This window comes from Mycteria americana, chromosome 1, assembly GCF_035582795.1.
Source record: "Mycteria americana isolate JAX WOST 10 ecotype Jacksonville Zoo and Gardens chromosome 1, USCA_MyAme_1.0, whole genome shotgun sequence".
NCBI classification, from domain to species: domain Eukaryota; kingdom Metazoa; phylum Chordata; class Aves; order Ciconiiformes; family Ciconiidae; genus Mycteria; species Mycteria americana.
Genome location: NC_134365.1, coordinates 21,090,385 through 21,115,195, shown reverse-complemented (window position 1 = coordinate 21,115,195; position 24,811 = coordinate 21,090,385). Strand labels below are relative to the sequence as shown.

At 36.0% G+C, this 24,811-nt stretch overlaps 1 long non-coding RNA gene across 1 annotated transcript in view; it reads left to right on the top strand.

The window, feature by feature from the left end:
• Nucleotides 1-24,811, top strand: part of LOC142404564 (uncharacterized) — a 269,807-nt gene that overhangs the window by 108,009 nt on the left and 136,987 nt on the right. The window lies entirely within an intron of this gene.

Sequence of the window (24,811 nt, the reverse complement as noted above, 5' to 3'; positions counted from 1 at the left end):
AGGTTCAATATACAGAAATTTGTGTTAAAAAAGGAACTCCAAACCTTTACAATGATCCTAGAGAAAGAAGTATTTCTGTAGGGAATATGTAGAAGGAACTTGTTGTAATGTACTCGGTCTCTGGTATGAAACTGGGAGGTAAGAGGGCTATACCTCTTTATATTTGTCATCATAGGCTTTATTCTAACATTTGCTTTTCACAAGTTACACAGTTAGAGGAGTGCATGCGTGTTGTCTAAAGCCACGAACTGCTTCCCTTCATGTTTTATTTGAGTTGGATATGATTATAAAACTGGGAATGCAGATAAAATTGCTCATAGCACTTAGGAGATTTTGAAGCCCGCAAGAAGGATTTAGTGACTACAATGGGACTTTAACAGGGTATAAGTCATGAAAGTCCAAAATTGCTGTACTTAAAACCACCATTTGCCTACATATAGATGTGCACATGAATTCCAAATTTCCATTCATTGCTAACCTTACAACATCTGGAATGCCTAAGAGTAAGTTTCTGGGCAAACCAGAAGTATTCCCAGCTCAACAGGGCTAAGCAACTTCGTATTCAGCTAATTATCAACTCCACACAAGATTTGCAAATTAGGTGTTCTCTTGCTTATGTTCTCAAAAAGGATCACTCTGATAAGTATATTCAAAATACATCAGGCTTCGTTAAAAGTGTAGTAATCAGTTCTGTTTTCCTTCAAAACATGACACTAGAAGTATTAGCAGTGATATCACCACCCTTCGACCACCACCAATTCCTGAGATAGATGATGAGGAATCTACCTCAGGATTTGAGAAACTTGTGTTTAATTGCCCTTTCTTTTCTTACGGAAGAAGAATGCTTCTATAGGGAAATATTTGAACTCCCTGGTAGGGAAAGAGAAGAGGAGGGACCTTTTAAAGTTGGGTTACTTTGCACAGAAGGAGAGAAAGAAAGGTTAAACAGAAAGCATGACTCTTTAGCTTAGAGGCCGCCCTCTGATTTTTATGTATGTTACATCTTCCAGTCACTTGATAAGTGTACGTTCCACACAAAGTGGAAGTCAGGCTTTATCCTTCTATGATGAGTGTCACAGATGCTTAGATACAATGATTTCTTCTTGTATCTCCTCTCCTTTCTGAACCTACTAGTTTTCTCTAGACAATGAAGAACAGACATAGATCTCCTTTGCTAGACATAGATCTCCTGGCTCCTTCAGGTGATAAGTCATGGTAGCTTGGACATTCTTCTGAAAACTGGAGGTTTAGCAGTTCTAGAAGTCTTTTTTTTTTTTTTTTTAACTTGCTTGGAAGAAGGTATATTTTCAAAAGCCTAGGTGAAGTTATTAGAAAACAATAAAAGTGTCTTTGTGTATGGGTAGTAAAGACGTCTCCTTTCCAGTTTTGAAGAGAATACACGAGCTCCCTCTTCAGGCTTCTGAGAATGACTGAAGACAGCTACTGTGGAGAAGAGCTCAAGCTACAAATAATCTTGCATTTTTAAGGTTTTCAAACTATGAAAAAGAAAATTCTCAAGGACACAAAGTATGTCACACTTTTTCCTTTTTTTTTTTTTTTATTTAATTGTGAGGATGGTCAAACACTGGAACAGGTTGCCCAGAGACATTGTGGAGTCTCCATCTGCAGAGCTGTTCAAAACCTGACTTGACATTGTCCTGGTAACCTGCTTTAGCTGCTCCTGCTTGAGCAGAAGTGTTGAACTAAATGATCTCAAGAGATCCCTGTCAACCTAAATGGTTCTGTGCCCAGTAAGGAGGTTTAAGCCCCAGAAAATCATCCTATTACTAACATTTCCTATGTGCATGTAGTTCTTGTTAGCCTAGGTTTTTGGAGTCTAGTAGGATGTCCCTGCCTTCCCCTATGAATTGTAGGGGAAATCTGTATAATTTATTCATGGATGTGGAACCATATACAACACCCACATACTTAGAAGTTAGATTTTATGATGACTTGAGTCCATGTCAGTTATCGATTTGAGAAAACATTGTCTCATCATGCTTAGGTATTCACTTACTTACACATAAATAGAAAGCAGGTTCTTAGGTGACAATTTTTGTTTTAGGAAAAAGAAGTATTAAAGGTAGTCATTACAGTATTCCAAGAATACTATTGATAGTAATTAACTGGAAGTGACACAAAACCCCAGCGTAATTAATTAATCAACATATGAGTTTAAGCTTAATCTTCAAATCCTAAATTAAATTTAAATTCTTCAGTTGAAGAATAAAGCCCATGCTCTCTACTTGAGATTGTATAGCTCTCTGGTATGAGTTCTCTCAGCCCGTGACCTGAGAGACTAACTAGTCTCACTTGACTAAATTGAATTCAATATAAATTTTATTTTTAGGACTTAAGGGAAATGTGAATTGTATGCAGTCATTTTCCTTTCCAAGCTATCCTAATGATTTAAAAGAGATCAAATATGGAGCAAAGTAGGCATCTGAAACTTTATTTTTATAACAGCCATTTACATTTGAGACTAGAGAAGGAGTTGACTTGCAGTTGAAGAATAGTGTGGAGGCCTTGTTATTATTATTCCACATTATACTTTATACCTGTCAGCTTCTCAGGAAAATAAAATTCCTATAGAATGTTTAAAAGCATACTGTTGGGCAGAAAAATGTTTGCTATCATTTTTTCACAACAAAAAAGGACATTTCCCAGGGGAGAAGATTGCCCCAGTTCCTTTGTCTTAGAAGAAGCTAATATATTGAAAATATTCTTCAAAGCTTTATTAAATCCTGAATCTAATAAAATGGGCTTTATAATGGACTGATAGGGATCATGCTGCTGAATGGAGGAGGTAGGATAGGGGGTGGAGAGGAAAACAGGGTAGAAGAAACAGACACAGAAAAAGGGTGGGATGGAAAAATCCTGGTGTCTGAATTCCCTGGGAAAGAGGGATGGCTAAGGGGACATTTTTCCTGTTCATTAGAATTAGATTAAATTTGTACCTGACAGTACAGGTAGAAATGTCACATGATATAGATACAGCCACTCAATTTTATACTCTTTCTCCATTCATTTCAGGACCACATCTGCCTCTGGTCTTGATACTTTTAAATTCTTTTAGCCCAGCACAGAATAAAGTTAGAAGAGGGAAAAAAGAAAATAAAATTAAAAAAAAAAAAGAAAGTAGGGGAAAGAAAGAAAGAGTTTTGGGAGGAAAAAAAATGGAAAAAAGGGCATTTAAACTGAGAAGAAGAGGGCCAGCTGACAACATTAATGACTGCTGAGAAAGCTGAGGAAATAAAGAATCAGAGAGCAGGGCTATAAAGAGGGGTTAGAAATACACAGATAAGAAAAGAGGCAGGAGGAAAAAAAATCAGTTCTGGGAGAGGATTAAAAAGCAGAAGAATTTGAAAGTGGTGGCATATTCACTGGTCAGCTCAAAAGCATCTCTGTGTCTTCAGTGAAACTTCTGGGAAAGTTTGGATTTCTGAATTTTGGAAAAAGAAATGAATTTTCAATATGTTCCTGACAGGTCCATGGATACTTGCAACAGGAAACAAGGAGAAAGATGGGAAAAGGCAACTATAAGTGGTTATTTGGAGTCTGGTGTTGAGTGTATGAAAGAATGAATTATTATGTCCTGAACGGTTGTATAATGCAAGGTTTTAAAAAGTATCTTCAGGCTTCCCTTGTGCTTGTTTTAAGTCACTTGAACACCATTTGCGTTTGCTGGATTTAAATAAAGGGGGTTGAAGATATTTGTAAATAATGCTGTTTCTTTATGGAGCAGGTAGAAAGAGTAGGAGCACCACCCAAAATAACTGGCATATAACAAGGCTTTAGCAGAAGTTGACCAGAGGACTCCAGTAGGTTTTCCTGAAAACTGATAACAAGGGCAAGAGTAGAAAGACTAGTTCAATTGGAATTGTGTTTGTATAAGCCTTGCCCATTTCTGAGAAAGAAATGCAGGCAAGACCAAACAAGCTGAGAGAAGGCAGCAAGGAAGCAAAAGAGGTGTGAATTTGTATGAAGAGCTTAGCCTCCTCCCACTTTCCCACTACTACAATTAAAGCAGAGTAGCTCTGTTATGAAGCTGAGTAGCTCTATACTACTTAGATTATGGCAGTACCTGCTTCTGTATGAGCCTTTCTGTATTCAAAGAAACAGAATTTTCTGTGTTACTTGTAAATAAAGGGAATTTTATCAAAATAATTTTATCAAAAGAAGTGGCAATATCACTACAGAAACAAAGAGAAGAGTTCCAAACTTCAGCTAATCCTTTGAGTCAAAAGAAGACAGTATTTCAAAACACCTGGACTTTCTTTCTTGGAGGTTTATTATGTTGTTTGCCCATTGTTTTAAGACTAATTTTGTATTAATTTTTTTAAAAAGGGGAAGAGTGGGTGAAACGTTAACAATACTGGTATTTGGAAGTGTGCCTTCATTCTCTTTGATAGCACAAATAAGAGAGCAGTGCTAGCTACTTTCTAACTTGGCTTGAGTCAGTGCCATAACTCTTAGTAATAACAGCAGTCTTTCACATCCTAAGAATAAGGATGTCTAGATTTAACCACCCACCATAAGGAATTTAAAGACAGCATTGCATCCCATAGGTGTGTCACATATATACTGAATTGTAAGGCTACAGTCCTGGGTTTTGAGGTGTCTGAACTGCTTTGTGATTATTCTGTACACTTTCAGCTCTACTATTTACCAGTTCAGATCTCTCAAGCATCCATGCCCTCTTAAACTTTATAGTAAACTATTAAGCACTCAGTACTGTGGAACATTTTGGAAGAAATGTGCGTAGCTAAAACATGAAGTCTGAAAGTCAGAAATAAATATACAAGCATATCTACACCTGCTACTAAAGAGTGGAGTGAGGTGAAGGGGTAAACTCCAGAAGTTGATTCCAGGGTATAAGCTGCCCTGCCCCTCTTGTCTGAAGTCCAGTGACTGATGGACCTCTAGCTTTGTAGATCCACAGGCCAAAGCTTCCTCCAAAGTGAGGAGTATATGACAATGGACTCAGGGAGACAAAGTCATGTCCAGGAGTCTGCTCCTTAGGGTCTGGGTTTTTTTAGAGATTTTTCATACAGAAGTTGTTTACTTGAGCTGTGAGCCTGAGTAATAGTTTGTTTCTATTCATATTTTGAGCACCAGCTTTTTGAGAGCTATACAATGAACTCCGTTAAAATCAAGAGGCTGCTCCTTCAGGAGCTTGACAGTATTACAATTCTTACACCTTAGGCCTAGGCTTTTAAATTTAAATGTTCTAGCTTTGTAAAGGTACCAGTGAAGAAGCAAATCTTGTGACAGAAGCACTCATGTATCCATTCCTTGGTGTGTGCTCACCCAGGATCTTCACATACGTCAACTCACTGAGCTCCTTTGGGTTTGTGTTTTCCAAGTGTGGGGGCAGCATAATGAAGAGTCATACCTGACAGCATTAGTGAAGAATAGATCAGTTTTGTTTGTATTTTTATGGCAAATGTGGTGATTTTCAATGTGTAGCAATATTTATAAAAATGTATATTTAAGTTACCAACTTTTTTCTGTTAGGCCATTTCATTAATTTCCATAGGCACTTCAGAAGGAGTAAAGAAATTTTTAATTTTAGTCAGGTTCTTATAAAGGCAAATTATGGTTACTTCTCTAAAAGAGAAAGACAGGAGGGAGAAAAGCTTAAAAGCAAGTTTGCAAACAAAAATTATTCTCTTGTCTAAGCCTTTCCCTTTCTCTACCATATTTATTCTTAGTTTATTCCCTAAACACCTAGTGTGATTCATCCCTTTTCCCTATCGTGTAGAATAATGGTTATTATGCGAATAGGTGCTACTTTAAGTGTAAATAACAACATTTATAAACTTAAAACCAAGGGGTGCTCATATTTAAAGATAGTATGATTTTTCTGTCATGTGCTAAGCACATCTAACATACTGTCTGTTAACATCTGAATTATCTGTATATAGAGAGATTAGGAAAAAAGTTTCCTTACAGTTATCAAAAGAATCTGACATCTTATTTGGTTTTGAATTTGAATATATTTTCTAATTATTTTCAAATAAAATTCTGTGGAAAAAATATTGGTGCTGATGTTAACTAAAAAAAGAAAAAGAATATGACTGCCAAACACCTAAACCCCTTGTTTGAATGTGGTAATGAAAAGGTCTGTTTTAACTACCCACTGCTACTACTAATCATCAACTGTAAAATACTTTTCATCTTCAAAGCATAGTATATTATGAGAGCCAATGTTTGGAAGCTTGTGCTAGTCAAATTCAGAATCCTAATAAGGCACCTTTTAATAATGAGGATAATTAACCAGTGGCAGAAATTACTTAGGGATATGGTGTATTGTCCATCACCTGCAATCTTTAAGTCAACACTGGATGGCATTTGAAGAGATACATTATGTTTTACACAAAAATTATAAGCTTGGTGCTGAAATTAGTGCATGATTTGTCTTCTGTAGAGAAGGTTAGAATAGATTATCATAATATTTCCTTCTGGGTTTAAAATATATAATCTAAAAATAATTAGTTATTGTTTAATCTTAGTTCTTAATTAGGATACTCAGTATGAATTGCTGAGCAGAAAGTCTAAATCAGATTGGGATTGAATAAAATTCAAGTTAGAGGACTGCTTTCAGATTTTAGGATTCTACCATATTATGGTTAAGGGCGATGCCTGAAAAAAATTTTTTATAGTGAGTTTTTTGTTCACTATGAAACTGTAATGCTTAATATGCTTTCCTATTAGTTTGGAGTTATTTTATGTATTTCAAATTATTTTTAAAGTCTCCATCTTCAAACTATATACATAGGAAAGACAGTCATTGTTGGTTCTAGTGAGTTAGACAGGTTCATTTTTAAGGGCTTAATAAAACTGATCCAACAGATGGCCCAAATCCAGGAAATTTTTTTCTGATCTACCAGCTGAAGGAAAATGGGAAACAATGGCACAGAATCACAGAATCACAGAATCGTATAGGTTGGAAAAGACCTTTAAGATCATCAAGTCCAACTGTAGGCACAAGGCTTCTAAATCTACAACACGTGATTCCAAATATATGGCACACAGATGCTGATCAGCTCTTTGCAAAAAATATTTTCTACTTTCAGAGACAACAAGAGAATTCTGTTTATACTGTTGCCACAATTCATATTCATATTGTGATTTATGCTAAAAATGACTTGTATTCTCATTTTTCAGAGAAGACTATAAAAATGCAGCAACAGAGCTTTAGCAATTATTCATTCCAGAGACCTAAAAAATATTATTTCTAGCTGTATAGATTCCTTTTTAGTTCTAAAAAAGAAAAAGAAAAAAAAAGATTTGTGATCTACCTTGTCAGTGTTTTCCCACAAAAATTTATAGGTCAGGTCAGCTACCAGCTAAAACTAATTATACCTCACATTATTGGTATAGCATTCAAAGTTGTATAAATTACATTTCTAAAGGAAAACCAATGAGTCCCATAGGTATGAAAACAAACATTAAAATGTTTACAATGCTTGTTGGAGAGAATGATGATAGGATAACATCCCTGCTCATGATATTGCAGTCATGTTTGTGTAGTCTCCAATGTAAGAGCTGTTTATAAAGGTTTATCTTTTTGACTGTTAAAACCAAGATAAAAGAGGGAAAGAAAGGCCTCAGACTAAAAAAAAAATATTTTTTGCTTTGGGCCTATGTGGAAAGAAGAACGGAATAAGAAACAAAATTATATGGGACAATTCTGAGTTATAAAAAAAGCACTTCACTTATTACGAAGCTGCTTCAAGTAGTTATTTGCTCCCTAGTGGCAAGTGGAACTTTCTAAAATGACTCAAAAAATTATTTTTAGTCTAATATATTCTTCAATGCAGTTACCTTCTTTTCCTTTATACAATTATAAAAAGCTTTAAGAAATTAGTTATTAGAAAAGATGACTTGCTTTACTCCAAGTGTAGGTATATTTTTAAAGGTAGGTTATTTTGTCTTTGTTTTATTTCACATATATTCCATAATAATTCCACCTATATTCTCACTCCCATTTGTTAATGGAGATTCATACAGTAGTACATTGTGTTGGCTTAGGGACAGTCATGATGATTTTAATTCAAACCCCTGCATAGTACAGACCAGAGAATTTTCTCATGTAAAGTTTCTTTGAAGTACAATGGATTGAAAGTTCACCACAACCAGAGTTGAATTGTCCCCCTGCTTAATTACACTCAGTGATAAAAATGTACTTTTTATTGCTACACTGAAATTTGTTTAGCCTTTGGATTTTGTTATTCCTTTATGTGCTAGGCTAAAGAGTACTCTGTCATAAATTTTCTATTCCCTAAGTGAGTATTTATAAACTTTGATCAAGTCATGACTTAACTGTCTCTGTCAAATGAAATATATTTAGATCTTAGAATATCTTGCTACATAGCTGGCATGTTTTCCCGTCCTCTGATCATTCAAATGTGGTTGTTCAAAGAATATATTTTCTAGCTTATCAACATATTTCTAGAATTGTCGGTATTAGATCTGGACTTAGTTTTTCAGAAAGCTCTAACTGGTATTTTTCTGTTTATTCATCCAAGGCTTTTTTTATCATTGATGAGTACATAGAACACTGCAAGATTAGTTCCATTTCATCACTGATTATGCTACACTACTCTTTGCAACTATTTTTTTACACCTACCTGTAAATTTTTACTCAGTGAAGTGTGCCAACTTTTTAATCAACATATCAGAATGTTTCAAATATGTTGTCTTGCATATGTTTAAATAACTTACATCTTAAAAATATCCTTACTTTTGATCCCAATTTTATTAAAATGTATTACAGTTTCATTAAAAATGTTATCTGTTTAGCAGACTATTTTCTGTAAATGTTGACTGTTTAATCTCCTATTAAATTCTTTATTACTTGCCTGTGGCTTTTTTAAAATGCATCTCTATCAAGTTGTCTGCAACTTCCTGTTAATGATGTTAAATGTTAATGTGAAAGTGATTGTCCAGAGAGCTTCTTGAGCTCCTCTTTTGTGACTGTAGCTGGAATTTAAGCTATATTTTGAATGATTGTTGTTATGGAAATTCCTTATTATCAGGCTAGTTAAATAATCCGGTTTTTTATAAAGAAAAAAAGTATAGAAATGTTTTTAAACATTTCTTTTTTGATGTAATTATACACCTCCACTATTAAAGAAGTAAAGACATAGTTAACTATTTTTTCTGTATAAATTATGTTAGACAAGGGTGACAAGTGTACATCAGGATGGAGAGTGTAAACACTTCTGGCTTGTTACAATATTGGCATCATCAGTGAAACCAGTGGACTGTATGAAAATCCAGATCCTATTCAAATAACCATATTGTAAGTAGTCAAGTCAGGGATATTTGAGGAAAATGTGGCAGAAACACCTTCCTTTTTGAGGGTTCCATGCAAAGCCCAGACACAGTTGAAAAGCTTTGACTCAAGAAAACAAGGCGACTTCTTACCTTAAAGCAAACATGCTTTGTTTGTAGTATATTTGATTTGGTCACTGCCAGGACTGATATAAAGCCCAGTTTAACCTTGAAACTTGACTGGACACCCATGATGTCTGTGTAACAGGCAGCACTGGGAACCTTTTGAGAAGTGTTTCCAAACCACTGCATTTATCTATTACTGATCATGTCATAAGAGCAGATGGGGTACATGGACACAATAAGTTGGGCTTGGTTACAGTGAAGGCAATATGTATATGAAAGCTATTTAAAGCTGAATGAGTCCTTGAGGTGTCCACTTTTTGCTCCCCTTTCAGGGGTGCTAGGCAGTTTGCCCTGTGTCCAGCTCTGGGTAGACTTGAAAAACCTGACCTTGAGACTTCTCTTTACGACAATGTAGATGCACTTAGTATGTCCTGAAGGAATAGATGCAATAGAGAGATGACCACAATCTGCTAGAAAGCTGGACTGTTGCACACTAAAGCAAAAAAGGTGTGAGCATTGAGAAGTACCACAGTGAATTAGAGAAATTAGAGTTTGAGTAAGTTCTGAAACAAAACTTCTCTTTGGATTTCTCCAGAGATAATGAGGTTCTGCATACCTTTTACATGACTTTGCACAGAAATAGTATAATTCCACCCTGATTCACTATGGAGAAAGAACAATTAATTTACTGAATGTAAATTCTCTTTTTTGCTTGAAAAATATCTGTGGGTGTGTCACATTTTCGTGCTCTAGTTTAGTATGTGCACAAACTAATTTAGCCCCAAGCAATGTGAATGTAATTAAAATGAGTTTTCTATTAATATTTTCATCAGTCAGGCTTGATCAGTTCATGTTGTTGGAAAGTCAATATGGATGGCTTGAGTCATTTAATAATCTGATCAATGAGCTGAAGGAAAGATTCTCAATGTAAGTGGTTTACAGATTTCCTTTTTAATACTAGACAATATCATTATGACTAAGGAACTCCATCAGAGCAAAGAAAGTAGAAGGAGGAGTTAGGTACATTGCAAGCGAGGCAAATCAAAGTACCTTATCTGTTTGTTCAGTTGCTAATCAGTGCCTGCCTCTGTTGCTCTACAAACATGCACACACAAATGCAGGTATTTATAAAAAGTGGGATAGAGATGCACTCCGGAGTGGGTTTATGATCAAGACACTTTTGATGTTGACCATCCCTTAGGAGAGAGACCCACAGACTACCCTTATATTCCTGAAAGAGCAAGCAGTAGAGAAAAAGGCAGCCTGTATAAAGCTTACCATTACAATTAACACTTTTCTAAGACAGACAATTCTTCTAAATATAAGTTTTGAATTACTTTTAAAAATTATTTACATTTTTTATTTTCAAGGGAAAGAAAATTGCTTTTTGCAATTCTTACAGATTTTTCTCAGCTAGACAAACTAACGTGCAAGGCAACTGTTCATTACATTTCAGGTAATAGTAAGTACTGCATGTAGTGTAAGTGTGTAAAAAAAGTAGACAAATCAATATCTTCAGTAGTAAGTAAAAAATTGATTTGTATTATGTTGTACAGATATGATTCTGTTTTCTATTTATCTATACTAAGTAAGTGAAAGATAATTGTATGACCTTTAAACCTCTTATGTTTTTGATTAACTAAAAAATACCAAGATTTACATTTTGCAGCTGTGCTTCACGGGGTGTTTTAAAGGGATTGAATTCAGTTTTTCCAATAATTGCTATTTATATTTTACAATAGAAATATGAATCCAGTCTATCATAGAGACCTTTAATTTTAAGGTCTCTGCCCTATGACTAGATTCATGCCAGCAAATTCATGTCCATCCCACCTGATTGCATATATAGCATCAATGTCTAAATGAAGAAGTACCCAAAAGAGTGAGATCATTAACCAGAAGGGTGGAGGCAGAGATATGGTGAATTATGGGATCCACTGGAATCAACAATAAAAATTCCAGTGCTGTTCTGTCTCTCTGTATGATCATGCAATTCTTTTTGAAAAGAAGTCTATGGGTTTGCTGAATATTTTCATTAAAAGTCTTCTAGTTTGCAAGCTTCAGTTAAGAAAGGGAAAATGATATAATATTTACTATGTTGATCAAAAACCTATTGTCATTAAAAGTATATTAATAAAAAAATGAATTCTGTCACTTTTCTAATTATACACTTTAAGAAGGCAAGGATGCAATTTTTGTCAAATATTTAGCCCAAGTATACTTGAAAATTGCTACTCAATTTTCCTTCCTTTTTCTGAGCACTTTATGATGCTCCTTATTGCCAGCTAAACATGTAGTCCATACTAATAATAACACTTTGTCTACCAGTTAGTTAAAATTCTACTGCTACTGGACCTTTCTCTAGGGAGGACACTATTCAACAAAACCTGAAACTACCTCATGTTAAAGAGATAACTCTACTCAATCTATCCACTTCAGTTCCCGCAATAAAAAAGAGAATATGCTAATAAATATCACTTGAGAATAAAAATTGAAATAATCACTTATGAATTTATCCACAGCTGACAGCTTTATTAATCTCTCTTGCTGCTGTCATTTGATAAAGAACAACATATAATAAAACCTCTGAAAATTACCTAATTAGGCATTCTGCAGCAGAAGCTCTGCTATTATAACAGCCAGTAATCAGGTAAAAAACCAAAACAATAACATTTGTCTTGGAAAGGAACAGCTCTTTGAGAATATTCCTCATTTATGATGATCTAGCTACAAACCAATGAAAGAATAATGATTCATAGTAAACAGCAATATTCTGGCATGTAGCTATTATTACTAACAGATGAAGAAGAAACCTTATGCTTGACAGGAAGTCCCACTTCCAAAAATACCCTGGTGCACATTTGTTACAGCATGCACAGAAATATATCCCAGAACCTGCAAGTACTCTTTATCAGGAGAACAAGCAGGACTTGGAGGGGTTAGTTTATTTACAGAACTACATGACTTTCTTCATTTGTTTGTCTTTCTAAGGAGAGACCTAACTAATTTCAATAGAGATTAATCCAGTGGCAAGCCTTCTGGTGCAATTCCTTCCAAACACTAACAACTCTTGAATCAGTGATGTATAATGGGGATGGTTTTTATCTGCTCATTGGTAGACATCTTAGTATGAGCTAGTCACCACAGGTTAGGGCAAAATAGGACTTTGTTCACCTCATCCTGAAAAAAAATTAAAAGAAATCTTGAGGAACTGTGATTAAAAATGTCTGCTTCCTTCAGCTGATAGTAAAGGGAGCTTGGGCTAAGTAGCTAACATTGCAAACACTTGAAGTTAAGTGTGATGCCTCTAAAATGTGTTTTTCCATTGTATTTACTAGTAGTATGTGTAGCTTTATCTCATCATCAGAGAGTCACAGATCCTATAGTCCCTCAGTTAATATATTAAATACTGTAGAAATGAGATAACGTAACTACAAAGTTTTGAAACTTCAGTAAATCTACCTTTTCACACTGGCTCTTTAGTCTCATCTGTTTTGCAGATGGAACTCAAAACTCTTTTAATTCTTTTTGCTTCCTATAAAAGACTTAAAAGGATGTTAAAAGTGGGACACCCCCCCCCCCCACCCCCCCACCCCCCCCACCCCCGTACTGGGTCTGGCTGGGATAGGGTTAACTTTCCTCCTAGCAGCACATATAGTGCTGTGCTTTGCTTTTGTGGCTAGAAAAGTGTTGATAAAGCACCAATATTTTGGCTGAGCAGTGCTCACACAGCACCAAGGCTGTCTTTCCAACCCTCACCCTGCAAAGGCCAGTAAGATGAGAGTGCATGGGAGGCTGGGAGGGAACATAGCCAGGACAGCTGACCCAAACTGACCATATGACATATACCGTTATACCGTATGACATCGTGCTTAGCAATCAAAGATGAAGGGAAGGAGGAAGGGGGGGAGGACATTTCTGCTTATGGTGTTTGTTTTCCAAAGCAACCACTATGCCTACTGAGGCTCTACATCCTAGGAAGTAGCTGGACATCTGTTTGCAGATGGAAAGTAGTGAATAAATATCTTCTTTTTGCTTTGTTTCCATGTATGGCCTTTGCTTTTCTTATTAAACTACTTTTATCTCAACCCATGACGTTTTAACTCGTATTTTCTCCTCCTGTCCTGTTGAGGAGGGGGAGTGAGAGAGAGAGTGGGGGATCTGGCAGCCAGCTAAGGTCAACCCACCACAAAGTCAAAAGCTGTGCAAGGGGAGAGCAGTGGATATTGTCTATCTGGACCTCAGTAAGGCATTTGACACTGTGTCCCATAAGGTCTTCATAGAGAAGCTGTTGATGTATGGGCTGCATGAGCAGAGTGCAAGATGCAGAGTGAGGTGGACTGAAAACTGGTTGAATGGCTGGGCCCAGAGGGTGGTGATGAGCAGTACAAAGTCTAGTTGGAAGCCAGTGACTAGCGGTGTACCCCAGTGATCAAGACTGGGCCCAGTCCTGTTTAACAGCTTCATTAATGATCTGGATGATGGGGCAGAGTGTACCCTTAGTAAGTTTGCAGATGACACCAAACTGTGAGGAGTGGCTGATAGGCCAGAGGGTCACGCTGCTATGCAGAGGGACCTCAACAGGCTGGAGAAATGGGCTGACAGTTAACACCTCATGAAATTCAACAGGGGGAAGTGCAAAGTCCTTCACTTGGGGAGGAACCATGGTCCATGCAATAATACACGTTGGGAGCCAGCAAACTGGAAAGCAGCTTGGCAGAGAAGGACCTGGGGGTCCTGGTGAACACCTGGTTGAACATGAGCCAGCAATGTGTGCTTGCTGCAAAGAAAGCTAACAGTATCCTGAGCTGCATGAGGAAGAGTGTTGCCAGCAGGTTGAGGGAGGTGATCCTGCCCCTTTGTTCAGTGCTGGTGAGGCCACACCTGGAGCACTGTGTCCAGTTTTGGGCTCCCCAGTACAAGAGAGACATGGACATACTGAAGAGAGTCCAACGAAGGGCCACAAAGATGGTGAAAGGACTGGAGCATCTCTTCTATGAGGAAAGGCTGAGACAGGTGGGACTGTTTTGCCTAGAGAAGAGAAGGCTCAGAGGGGATCTTATTAATGCATATAAATACCTGAATGGAGGGTGCAAAGAGGATGGAGCCAAGCTCTTGTCAGTGGTGCCTGGTGACAGGACCAGAGGCAACGGGCACCACCTATTCTATTCTATTCTATTCTATTCTATTCTATTCTATTCTATTCTATTCTATTCTATTCTATTCTATTCTATTCAACATAAACACAGGAAGTTCCATCTGAACATCAGGAAACACTTTTCACTGTGAGGGTGACTGAGTACTGGAATAGAATGCCCAGGGAGGTTGTGTTGCCTCCCTTCTTAGAGATTTTCAAAAACTGTCTAGACATTGTCCTGGGCAACTGGCTCTAGTTGGCCTTGCTTGAGCAGGAGGCTGGACTGGATGACCTCCAGAGGTCCCTGCCAACCTCAACCGTTCTGTGATTCTGTGATTCTGTGATTCCATGATTCCATGATTCCATGATACTGTGAGTCTCTGAGTCTGTTAGTCTGTGATGAGAGCATTTTCTTTCTAGAGCCGCTTGTTTGTCTTCAAGGTGTGGTCAAATAATTTCTTTCTCTGTGGGTGTAATTAAAGAAGTTGCTAGAGTACTATGCAACAAGGACTAGACATTTATTTATTTATTTATTTTTGTTAATTTGAAATGTTCAAATAAGAAAATATATACTTCCATCCTAATATCTTCAAGAGGTCTCAGCTCCATATTTTATTTATTATTTCTCTGCAGCATCTCCTGTAGCATAATATTGTGCAATTTTATCAACTAACTGCTAGATGTCATCATGATGCTCTTCCCTGTCTTAAAGCTGATAGCAGCATCGAGTTTTTGTTTCATAGAGCATCCAGTGACTGATAGATGTATAAAATTTTCAAATTCAATGTTGAGAAGAAATTTAAGATTAATTTGTAAAGTAAGCAAGGAAACGATAGAAGGGATTTTACTTCAATAAAGTGTTTTTAACATATGATTTACTTTCACTAATACAGGGTTTTTTTGCTTCCCATCTACCTATTCAAGGCAGAATGTAGCTTTTACTGTCAACAGCATTCAAAGCACAAATGTGGATGCAGAATGAAATGGTTAATTATTCAAAAGGAAGCAAATCGCGTAACTTATTCTCCTCACAAAAACAAAACAAAAAACAGTTCTTGGAAGTGTACTAATTAAGAAAAAATTCTACAGGGTTATGGCCCAACCTACCTTATGGATTGGGCCATACCTCGAAAATATTTATTTTCATTGCCTGTGAGACTGACATGATTGATTCAAACAACTGAGGGCAACTCTACCTACCTGATTTCTGCTGAGATTCCTGTCTGAAAAACATGTGTAACCATGTGAAGAAGAAAGACCTGCTATTTTAGGCCCAGTCAGGTATCACTAAAGAGAAACTGTCATTCAGACATGTATCATTTCCCACACAAATGGCTTCTCAGTGGTACAGTTACTAGATATGCACATATTTATGCTTATTTCCAGGCACAAATCCAATCTTTTACTGCAGCATATATTTTTGTAATCATGTGCATTGACAAAAAAATTTGGTATTTATTATCTGAGTCTGTTCGATATTTGGATACTCATTAGTCTTTCTGATGAGAAGTCCTCGGTTCTCCCTTTGTTCTCATTGATTTTATTAGATCTCTTTAAGCAGAAGACAAACAGAACTGCTTGAACATTTGGAATAATAGGATGGATTGGTTTTATGTTCTCTAACATAATTTTCAGATATAAGGCATTTCTTCATTCTTCTTGAAATACTTCGTTCACTCTTGTTCTTCTGACAATGCTAGAAAAGAACTTTCAGGATGTGAAGCTGAAATGACACAATTCAAAGACTCTTCTCCAACACAGAAAAATGTTTTAACTTTTTATCTAGTATTCAGGACAAATTGTATGTGTTGATATATTAGTATTTTATTTTGTCTGTAATCGTATTGATTTTTATTTATTTACTTATTTCCTTCTTAATTGTAATGTTGTGAATATTCCATTTTGCTTTCTAATTTTGGTTAGAGCTTTTGGCAGCTCTTCTAGTTTTGTATTCCTCTATGCTGTGACATAAGAAATTGGGAAATACATCAGTTGACTAGGCTTTGCAGTTATGCAGACTTTTTAACAAAAAGGTTGTCTTCTTTTTTGAGTATATTGTGATCCTCTATTTGTCTGAACTGTCTTTCTTCTCTGAAAGTGTCACTGATGAACATATCTCTTTGGTTTAAGTGCTACATCTGTGTATAATCTTAAAGCTTACTATAGCAAACTACATTCAAGTTGTCCTTTTCCAGGACTTCCAGACTATTCTCTGTTCATTCTATGAAAAACTAACAGATTTTATTCCAGATAGTAGATTATATTAGTACCCCATACAAGTATTGAAGAAGAGACCATTTATATTATTTATACAATAATAACCTGAGAGTTTTAACTTTTCCAGCTTATGTTACTAAATACATGTACAGGTATGAGTAATACCATGGAGTTAGGAATGAATACTAGAAAAAATGGGTATTTTTTTGCTTATATGCATTTTGGTAAGAGAAGCGGATATGAAAATAATATGCATAATAATATGGATAACAGAAATTCAGGAAAAAAGCACAACATTTATTATCTTCGTATTAATAGAAGACACATTGCTCAATCCTTACAAGCAATTACCTCCGTCAAACGGTTTTCCACATTCTCCTTATTCCGGAGTGAATTCCCTTTTTTTCTTAAGGGTCTAGGGGATCAATGCAGGAGAAATGGAGAGTTTAGTCAGTAAACTCTCTGGGACTTTCAGATGCAAGTCCATCTGAACACTAGTAGAGGACAAAATATATTAAAAAAGAAGAAAGGTAAATCATAGAACAAAATATTCCAGAAGATGTAATGTCTGTATAATGTCTGAATTATTAACATTTGAGTATTTTTTACCAAAAAGGAATAATTTTTACATTTTCAATTAATAATTTTTACATTTTCAATTAATTCTTTTCATTTTATTGGTCAAGAAGAAAACCAGTGCAATGGAGATTTTTGGAAAATTTTTAATTTGGTAGATAAATTTCAATTTTAATGAAATCACATTTCCATAGAGGGTGGATTTAAAAAAAAAAAAAAAAATTGACTGGAACCAGTAAAACGTTTTCACTACCTTCCCTTCCACTGGCCCGGTCTTAAAAAGAACATTGTAATGTTTTGCTGCCATTTTATCCTCTCTTCTCCACTTTAACTAAACTTTTGCTATACATGTGCCAGAGTTCTGTCTTTACTGAGAACTCTGTAATTGAATATTATACGTAGAACTTTAAGTGTGAGCACTGTTAACTGCATTAACTAGCATACCATCAGATTCTGCTTTTTCATGACCCTATGTACCTAACGCAGGTATTGGGTTCCTCATGACTACCTCAATTCATACATGCTTAATGGAAAAACAAAGAAGATACTAAGCTGCATTACAAATACATAAGATTGCAGTTTTGCTTTGGGAGAAGCATCTGGAACCAAATTTTGGGAGATTTGGTAGTGTTCAAGGCTTTCAAAACACATCCGTTTTAGCACATTCAGAAGTATTTTATACCTTCTGAATGTCTCTGAATATAATTTCTTGGTCCTTGTTTCCTTACTTAACTAGTTTTTTTTAGAACTGGAAAAAGCTCCAATGATTTCCTCTAATAATAGTCAAGCTTCAATTTTCTGTTTCAGAAAAGATGAACTCTACTTTTAAGATCTTCTGTTAGCTGTTGACTTTCTTCATTTAGGAAATATGTTAGAGAAGCAAACCCTACCATGACAACACATACCTACTGACCGTGTATTTTCATTCAGCTGTGCAGCTGTGCAACATTCCTGGCAGTCTGAGAAATCACTTTGTCTCCTCTATTGCTGCTCTCCCTTTTTTTGGAGTCCAAAATAATGAAATGCTATGAGTGGAAAGTTTTTTTTTTGTGAAAACAGCCTTTCCCAACATTAAAACCAATACAAAACAGATGAGATCTAGGCCAAACAAAATATCTTAAAATATTTTATCATATTTTTCATACAGTAAAATGATTGAGTACAAATGGCATTAGTAAAGCTTGCAAATGTGATATTTAGAAACAATAACTTTACATAACATTGAGCGCAACACATAAGCATAATTTAAAAATAAACTAAAAGACCGAGATGGTATATAATATTATCTCTCATTATTCATATTTTTTTTTCCTTTTTGATAATTTCACCTCTCCAGAGTTCTGTGTCTTTTCACACACTTAATCCAATAAAGTGTGTATCCAAAGTAGTTCTTATCCAATATAATGCACAACATATGAGAAATATAAAATAAACTAAATATTTCCTTAGAAAGCATTTGTTATTTGATATTTATGCAGTGAATATGTATTTAAACCTGACTTTCCCAAAGGCTACTCTTACTGTAATAAATTGGTAATGTTTTGGAGCCCAAATGGGTAAACCTTTCTTTTTTTTTTGTTTCCAAATCTGTTTCCACACTTGTTCACGCATTTATCTTTGATATAACTGTGGACTTCTATTTCAAGCTTAGTTTAGTTAAAATCTTAAATGTATTGGATGATTGATTGGCTTTCTGGACTTAAGTCTACCATGAAAATTGGCATGACCTGACCTTGTAATGTTCTATCTCTCTGCCCTGTCATAGCAATTTGAATGAGACCCCTATTTTAATAGCCATTTATACTGTTCCCAAATGCCAAGCCCAGTCAGCTTGGCTATGTCCTTTACAATTATGAGTTGAATTGCTTCCTTCTGCTGAGGAATGGCTTTTACGCTATGCTATAACCTGATATAGATTTTGCCGTATTTCCTTGCCTTTCAGAGTAAGAGTGAGAAAAACACATATCATATCAATTATAACTTTATTCTTCTCCTATCCCTCCTCCTCCCAGCCTTATACTTTATGGTTTGATTTTTACACTGTTGGTAGAAAAGTTAAATGTTCCAGATTGTGCCTCTCCCTTTCTTGTGTACAGCACTAACACAGAGCTTCCATTTCTCCAGTGTCTTCCAGAAAGGTTTTATGCCAAAATGAACAGCAAGCTGGGAAGCGAGCCACCCATTTCCTTTGCTTTTGGAAGTGTTGAGATAAGATATTGAACATAAATTTTACTTCTGGTTCCTTCCTATCAAGAAATTTTGTGTTATCCATAAGACAGTTGAAAAAAATAATAATGCTTATAAAAATTATTGTTCTATTAATATATCCTCTTTACAGTATCTTCCTTCCAGATAGACCCATTTGGGCGACCTCTGTGAGAAGAGACCAGGGTCTGCCCCTTTGACGGAAACAGCCAATTCCATCTGGCTCCAACGAACCCACCGCAGGGCACAGCTGAGCCCCCCAGCCAAGGTGGTGGTGCCTCTGGGAAAATGTATTTAAGAAAAGGCAGAAAACACCACACAGGCAGAGGAAGAGGGAACAGAACTAATGAGAAACAGCAGAGGGAACACCAAAGTCAGAGGAGGAGGATGCACTCCATGGGAGGGCAGGTATTCCTTCTGGCCCATGGGGGACATGCACTAGAGCAGGGTTATCCTGATACTTATTCCAGCTATCTTTTTATGAGAAAATACCAACATGAGTCAATCTAAAGTATTTTAGTACCCACATATTTTGAATGAACAGGATTGAAAAGCATGAGAGAGAATGGAAATTTTGTGGGATCTGAAAGGAACATATTGTTGAAAGTAAGTAGTGAAAAGTCTGTCAATTCCCAGTGCTCACAGCAACAAAAATAATGGAGTGAAATGGTAGTTCTTGTTGTATCATACAATCATTATCATCTCTGTGTGGGTGCTGTGTGAAGGTCCAGGAAGCAGGATCCCTTCTGAAAACTCTAGACATGCTGAGACAGTGTCCACATAACAAGTCCTTTTTGTACAGGGTAAATTAGTTAATCAGCAGGAGATCTCATGCACAAAATAAACAAAGAAGAGACTCAACTGTCAGTATTTCTGAAGAAAACTTATTCTCAAAAATACTCTCAGTATTGGTTTGTAATAATTATGTCTTCCTGTTACTGACCTTCTAGGTATCCACATAATGTGTCCTCTGACTTATGTTTGAGCTGACTCCTTGAAATAAGGCTGATTATTTGTACTGTTTCTGAGTAAGGATAAGTAAAACTTTGACCTCTACTGAAATAACGCATACATTTGAGTATTCCCTGTTTCCCACTCTGCGACAGTACAACACTTTGTTTATTTCTCTCCAGATCACATTAGAATGAAATGTGCTGTCATCAGAAGCCATGAAGTACATCATAAAATGCCACATGTTGACCCTAGCAGTAATGGATGCAACTCCAGGATTTCAGCAGAGGTGTCCTTGCTCAGACCAGAGTTGGAATTTAGTGCCTTGAAATATTAAGAAAAAAATGTCTCATAAACAATTGAATCAAAGGGGAAAACAACAACTTAAAGATAAAATTCAAGTGTGAAGGTAAAATAAAAGACAGAGTTCCAGTAAGTCTCCCTGTAATACCCCTGAACCAAGATGTCAATTTCTTGAAAAATTAGAGAAATAGAACTAAGAGGAGTCCAGAAGATATTAAATTTTGTTTTCTTCAGTAAAACTGAATGCAGCCTAGGGGTGTATATGTAAGCATAGATGCGAAAGTAAAGTTTCAGACTTCATAACAAAATAAGACAGAAGGTGGGAGATATTTGAAAGTACAAGGCTATTACTAAGTTGCAGGCTGAGACTACAGTCATGGGTATACGAATAAAAATGAGCCACTGGTACAGAAAAAAGTCTAAATGATGCAATTTAATTAAAATAGTTGATTATCCACTGGAATTATATTATCTAAAAACTTGGAAATTATTAAAAGAACTTATCTGTGCTTCCAAAACATTTAAGAAAAATACTTAAGCTGCAAAGATTTTTGCAGAATTTACTTCTGCAAAGATGTGATCCTTGTGGATAATGATGACAGAAGCCCTGTTTTCAAGGCTGTGACTTTCATGTGTGCCAACACAAATTTAGATCAGTTAACATACATTAAATTAATGTAGACAATAAACCATGTGTAGAAGTGGATCTTGATGACAGAGTGTGTTTGCTGGCTTACAAACCAATGTTCATAAGTTTATTGCAACTGTAATTCTACAGAAAGAATGGCCAGCTAACTGTTTAGGCTATTAACTCGCATGTATAAAGTGTGAATGCTTTAGTAGGAGTCCTCCACTAACACATCAGGATTGTACATAGGTGGCACAAGTTTACAGGATGTAGAGAAGAGATTATTTTTGAGAATGTTAGCATGGGCTTTCTTCGCAAACACTAGGGAGTGGGAGAGGATCTGACATGTAGTAGTCACAATTCATTTCATCACAAGACTACTTTCTGATGTAACATAATCTAATATAGTGTGGTAGGACTCTGCCGTCAGTTAAGAAATTAGTGGAAAGATTCCACAAGAACATGGGGAAATACTGTTATTAATAAGCTGAATTAAATCTGATAATGGGAATGGCTTCTCTGCTTCTAACAGTATGATTTGTTGATCCAGATCCGAGGACAAGCTTTATAGAAACATATATGATGGGATTTCTACACAGAATTGTTATCAGCAGTATTTTATGAAGCAGGATACTGTCAGGGATCACATTTTATACTCTTGCTTTATAAAAATGGACATTCTGGACAAGTTAATGAATGAATGATTAAAGAGACTAATAAAGTAACAAAGCATAGTCATATTTTTAACAGTACTTTTCTTGACCTCTTTATTACATGAGCCTGGTAACAAACTTAGATGTAGGAAAAAAAGTTTTATTTAATAGAAAAAGTGACTTTATTACCAGAAATGTTAACATTTTAGAGGCATAACATCCCTCTTGTTTTACAACCATCATAAAATATTTATGTCTTGATGCTTATATAAATTGTTCTGTTAATGCAAAAGTTTACATTAGAAAAAATACAATTAGAACAGTTTTAAAAAGTGTGTTATCTCATTAAGTCTGTTATAAAAGTGACAAAATTGTCAGCACTGTACTGCAGTTTTTTATTGTATTGTACAAGTCATTGTCTAATTTGTTAAATTATGAGAGATATATGAGCAATGATTACAAATATCAAACTTGATTAAAGTAGGAAGTTCATCTTATGGCACCAAAACCTAGAAAGTTAAAAAAATATGCACTTTAGGTGTCCAAGTTTCCATGGATTTATGTTATATTTTCCTGGATTTTCCTTATATTTTTGTTACTGTAGAGTTCAATATTTGTTCCTGGGAAAACTGAGACTGTATTATTTTTGTAGTGATTTATATCTGCCTACAAGTGATGAGTGTTTGCATCTTTACGTCTGGCTTTAAATATGGAGAGATATGACAAAAAAAGCCATTCAGTTAACTGACTGACCAATCCTAAGGTGGGGGTTTTTTTGTTTCTTTTAGTAAGGTAAACCATGTTTTCAGGAGAAAAATAGATTCTTTTTGATCACTGTTTGAGTTGGTGCCAGATCAAGAATCCCCATTTTGTACTGCACATGCATTATACAAATGTTGTCAATGACATCACTCAGTAGTAAGGGTTCCCCAGCAAGACTAAGGAGCCACAATATCACTTTGACAAATATAAGCAACATTGCATTTTTCCTTTTAATTGTGTATCATAATGAAATTATTTTGTTCTGTTCTTGTCCTACGCAGGTAGGAAAATTCTCTACCAAAATCTCTGAAATTAAAAAAAATAAAAAATAAAAAAACCCCTACTGAATTTTTTATATTTTCCAACAGTCATGACAGGGAGTCTATTAACCTTTCTTACAACTCACCCAATACATGCTTGACTCTTCTGAGTTATTCATAGCTGCTTTCTAATAAAGTTGTTATACCTGAGGAGAGAGAAAAAATTCTATACTCTTCAGGTGAGTAGAACTGTAGACATTCACTAAGTGTCATTCAATAAACATACATGAGAAAGGTACTCCATTCGTTTATAATATATCTTACAAGCATCACTTTGTTCCTTAAGATAACATGATAAATAAACTCTTCCCTAAACACGGATTGAAATTAAGCACAGCCCATTATTTTGGCTTGCATTATCTTCACCTTCATCCACTTATTCCTCTTCCCCATGTGCTTGTCCCTTGTCAACCTTTTCCATACTATGTCTAATTAGACTCAAAGTTCCTTGGGGCAGAGACATGCTATTTTTAGTAAACATCCATGAGCTGTGTGGTGGCGTGTATGTCCTGGGCAAATACAGCAAAGGTCCTATAACACTAGCTCCTCCTAAATGGCATATAACATCTCCAACAGAAGTGGAAATGCTCCCATCATATATTTGATGGGAATAGGCTTTTGTTATAGGTACAAGCAACAGTTCAACCTGACTAAAAATTCAAGAAGAGGAAAAAAATTACAGTGCAATTATGCTCCTGTGTAAAAAATAGAAGGGAAAGTATATATATTTATAAGAATAATAACCTATATATTCATCTCAGAGGGAAGAGGATTACGGAAAACACTCTTCAGATTCTGTATGCGCTTCCACATACTCTATTTGTGGGACTGTTGACTTGCTGGCAGTGACATACTGAAGTCCTCCCTGAAGGCAGACAGCTACCACCTCTCTCAAATGAAACACTTGGCATCTGCAGCACTGGGCTGCCCCCGGCTTTGCAGCACAGCCCTGCTGGTGCTGCTCCCTGGCAGTCAGCTTGGACAAGGTCTGGAGACCTTGTCCATGGGTGCCTGGTGGGTGGGTCCCAGGTGAAGTTGGTCAAAGCAGTTATGGTCTGTTGGCACGCTCAGCGACCTGACACCTGGTAAACTAGGCTGTATTTTTTCTGTCCCACATCAGAGGATAAGCTTACCAGTGGAAAAAATAGCAGATGCTAATTTTCCAAAGGTGAAATACTGCCTCATCAGCAGTCAGTTGTTTCAATACATATGGTGGTAGCCAGAACAGGGTGAACCTCACTACAAGCATTTCTCTGAAGGTACCCTTGCTCCTAAACCTGACCTGGCTTAAGAGTACTGACTTGGATGTACTTGTCTTCTGTGCCTGAGCTGGGCATATACAGGAAGTGGAAAAATGATTTGAATAACCAAGAGCAATCTAAAAAGAAAACAAAAATAAACCCCCCATCAATTTGGAGTCTAAACCACAGTTTCTGATGTCAATGGAAACCCTGATATAGACATATATAGACACACAAATTCCTTTTGACTGCAGTCAGCTTTAAATGTGACCTGTATCCCACAGATAGCAACATTTCACAATGTATGAACTACAGCAAGTTGAAAATAAATAGAATATTTTCACAGAAAATGCTTTCTATGAACTGTAACAATCAAAAGGTTTCCTCTGACTTGCTATGTAATGAATTGT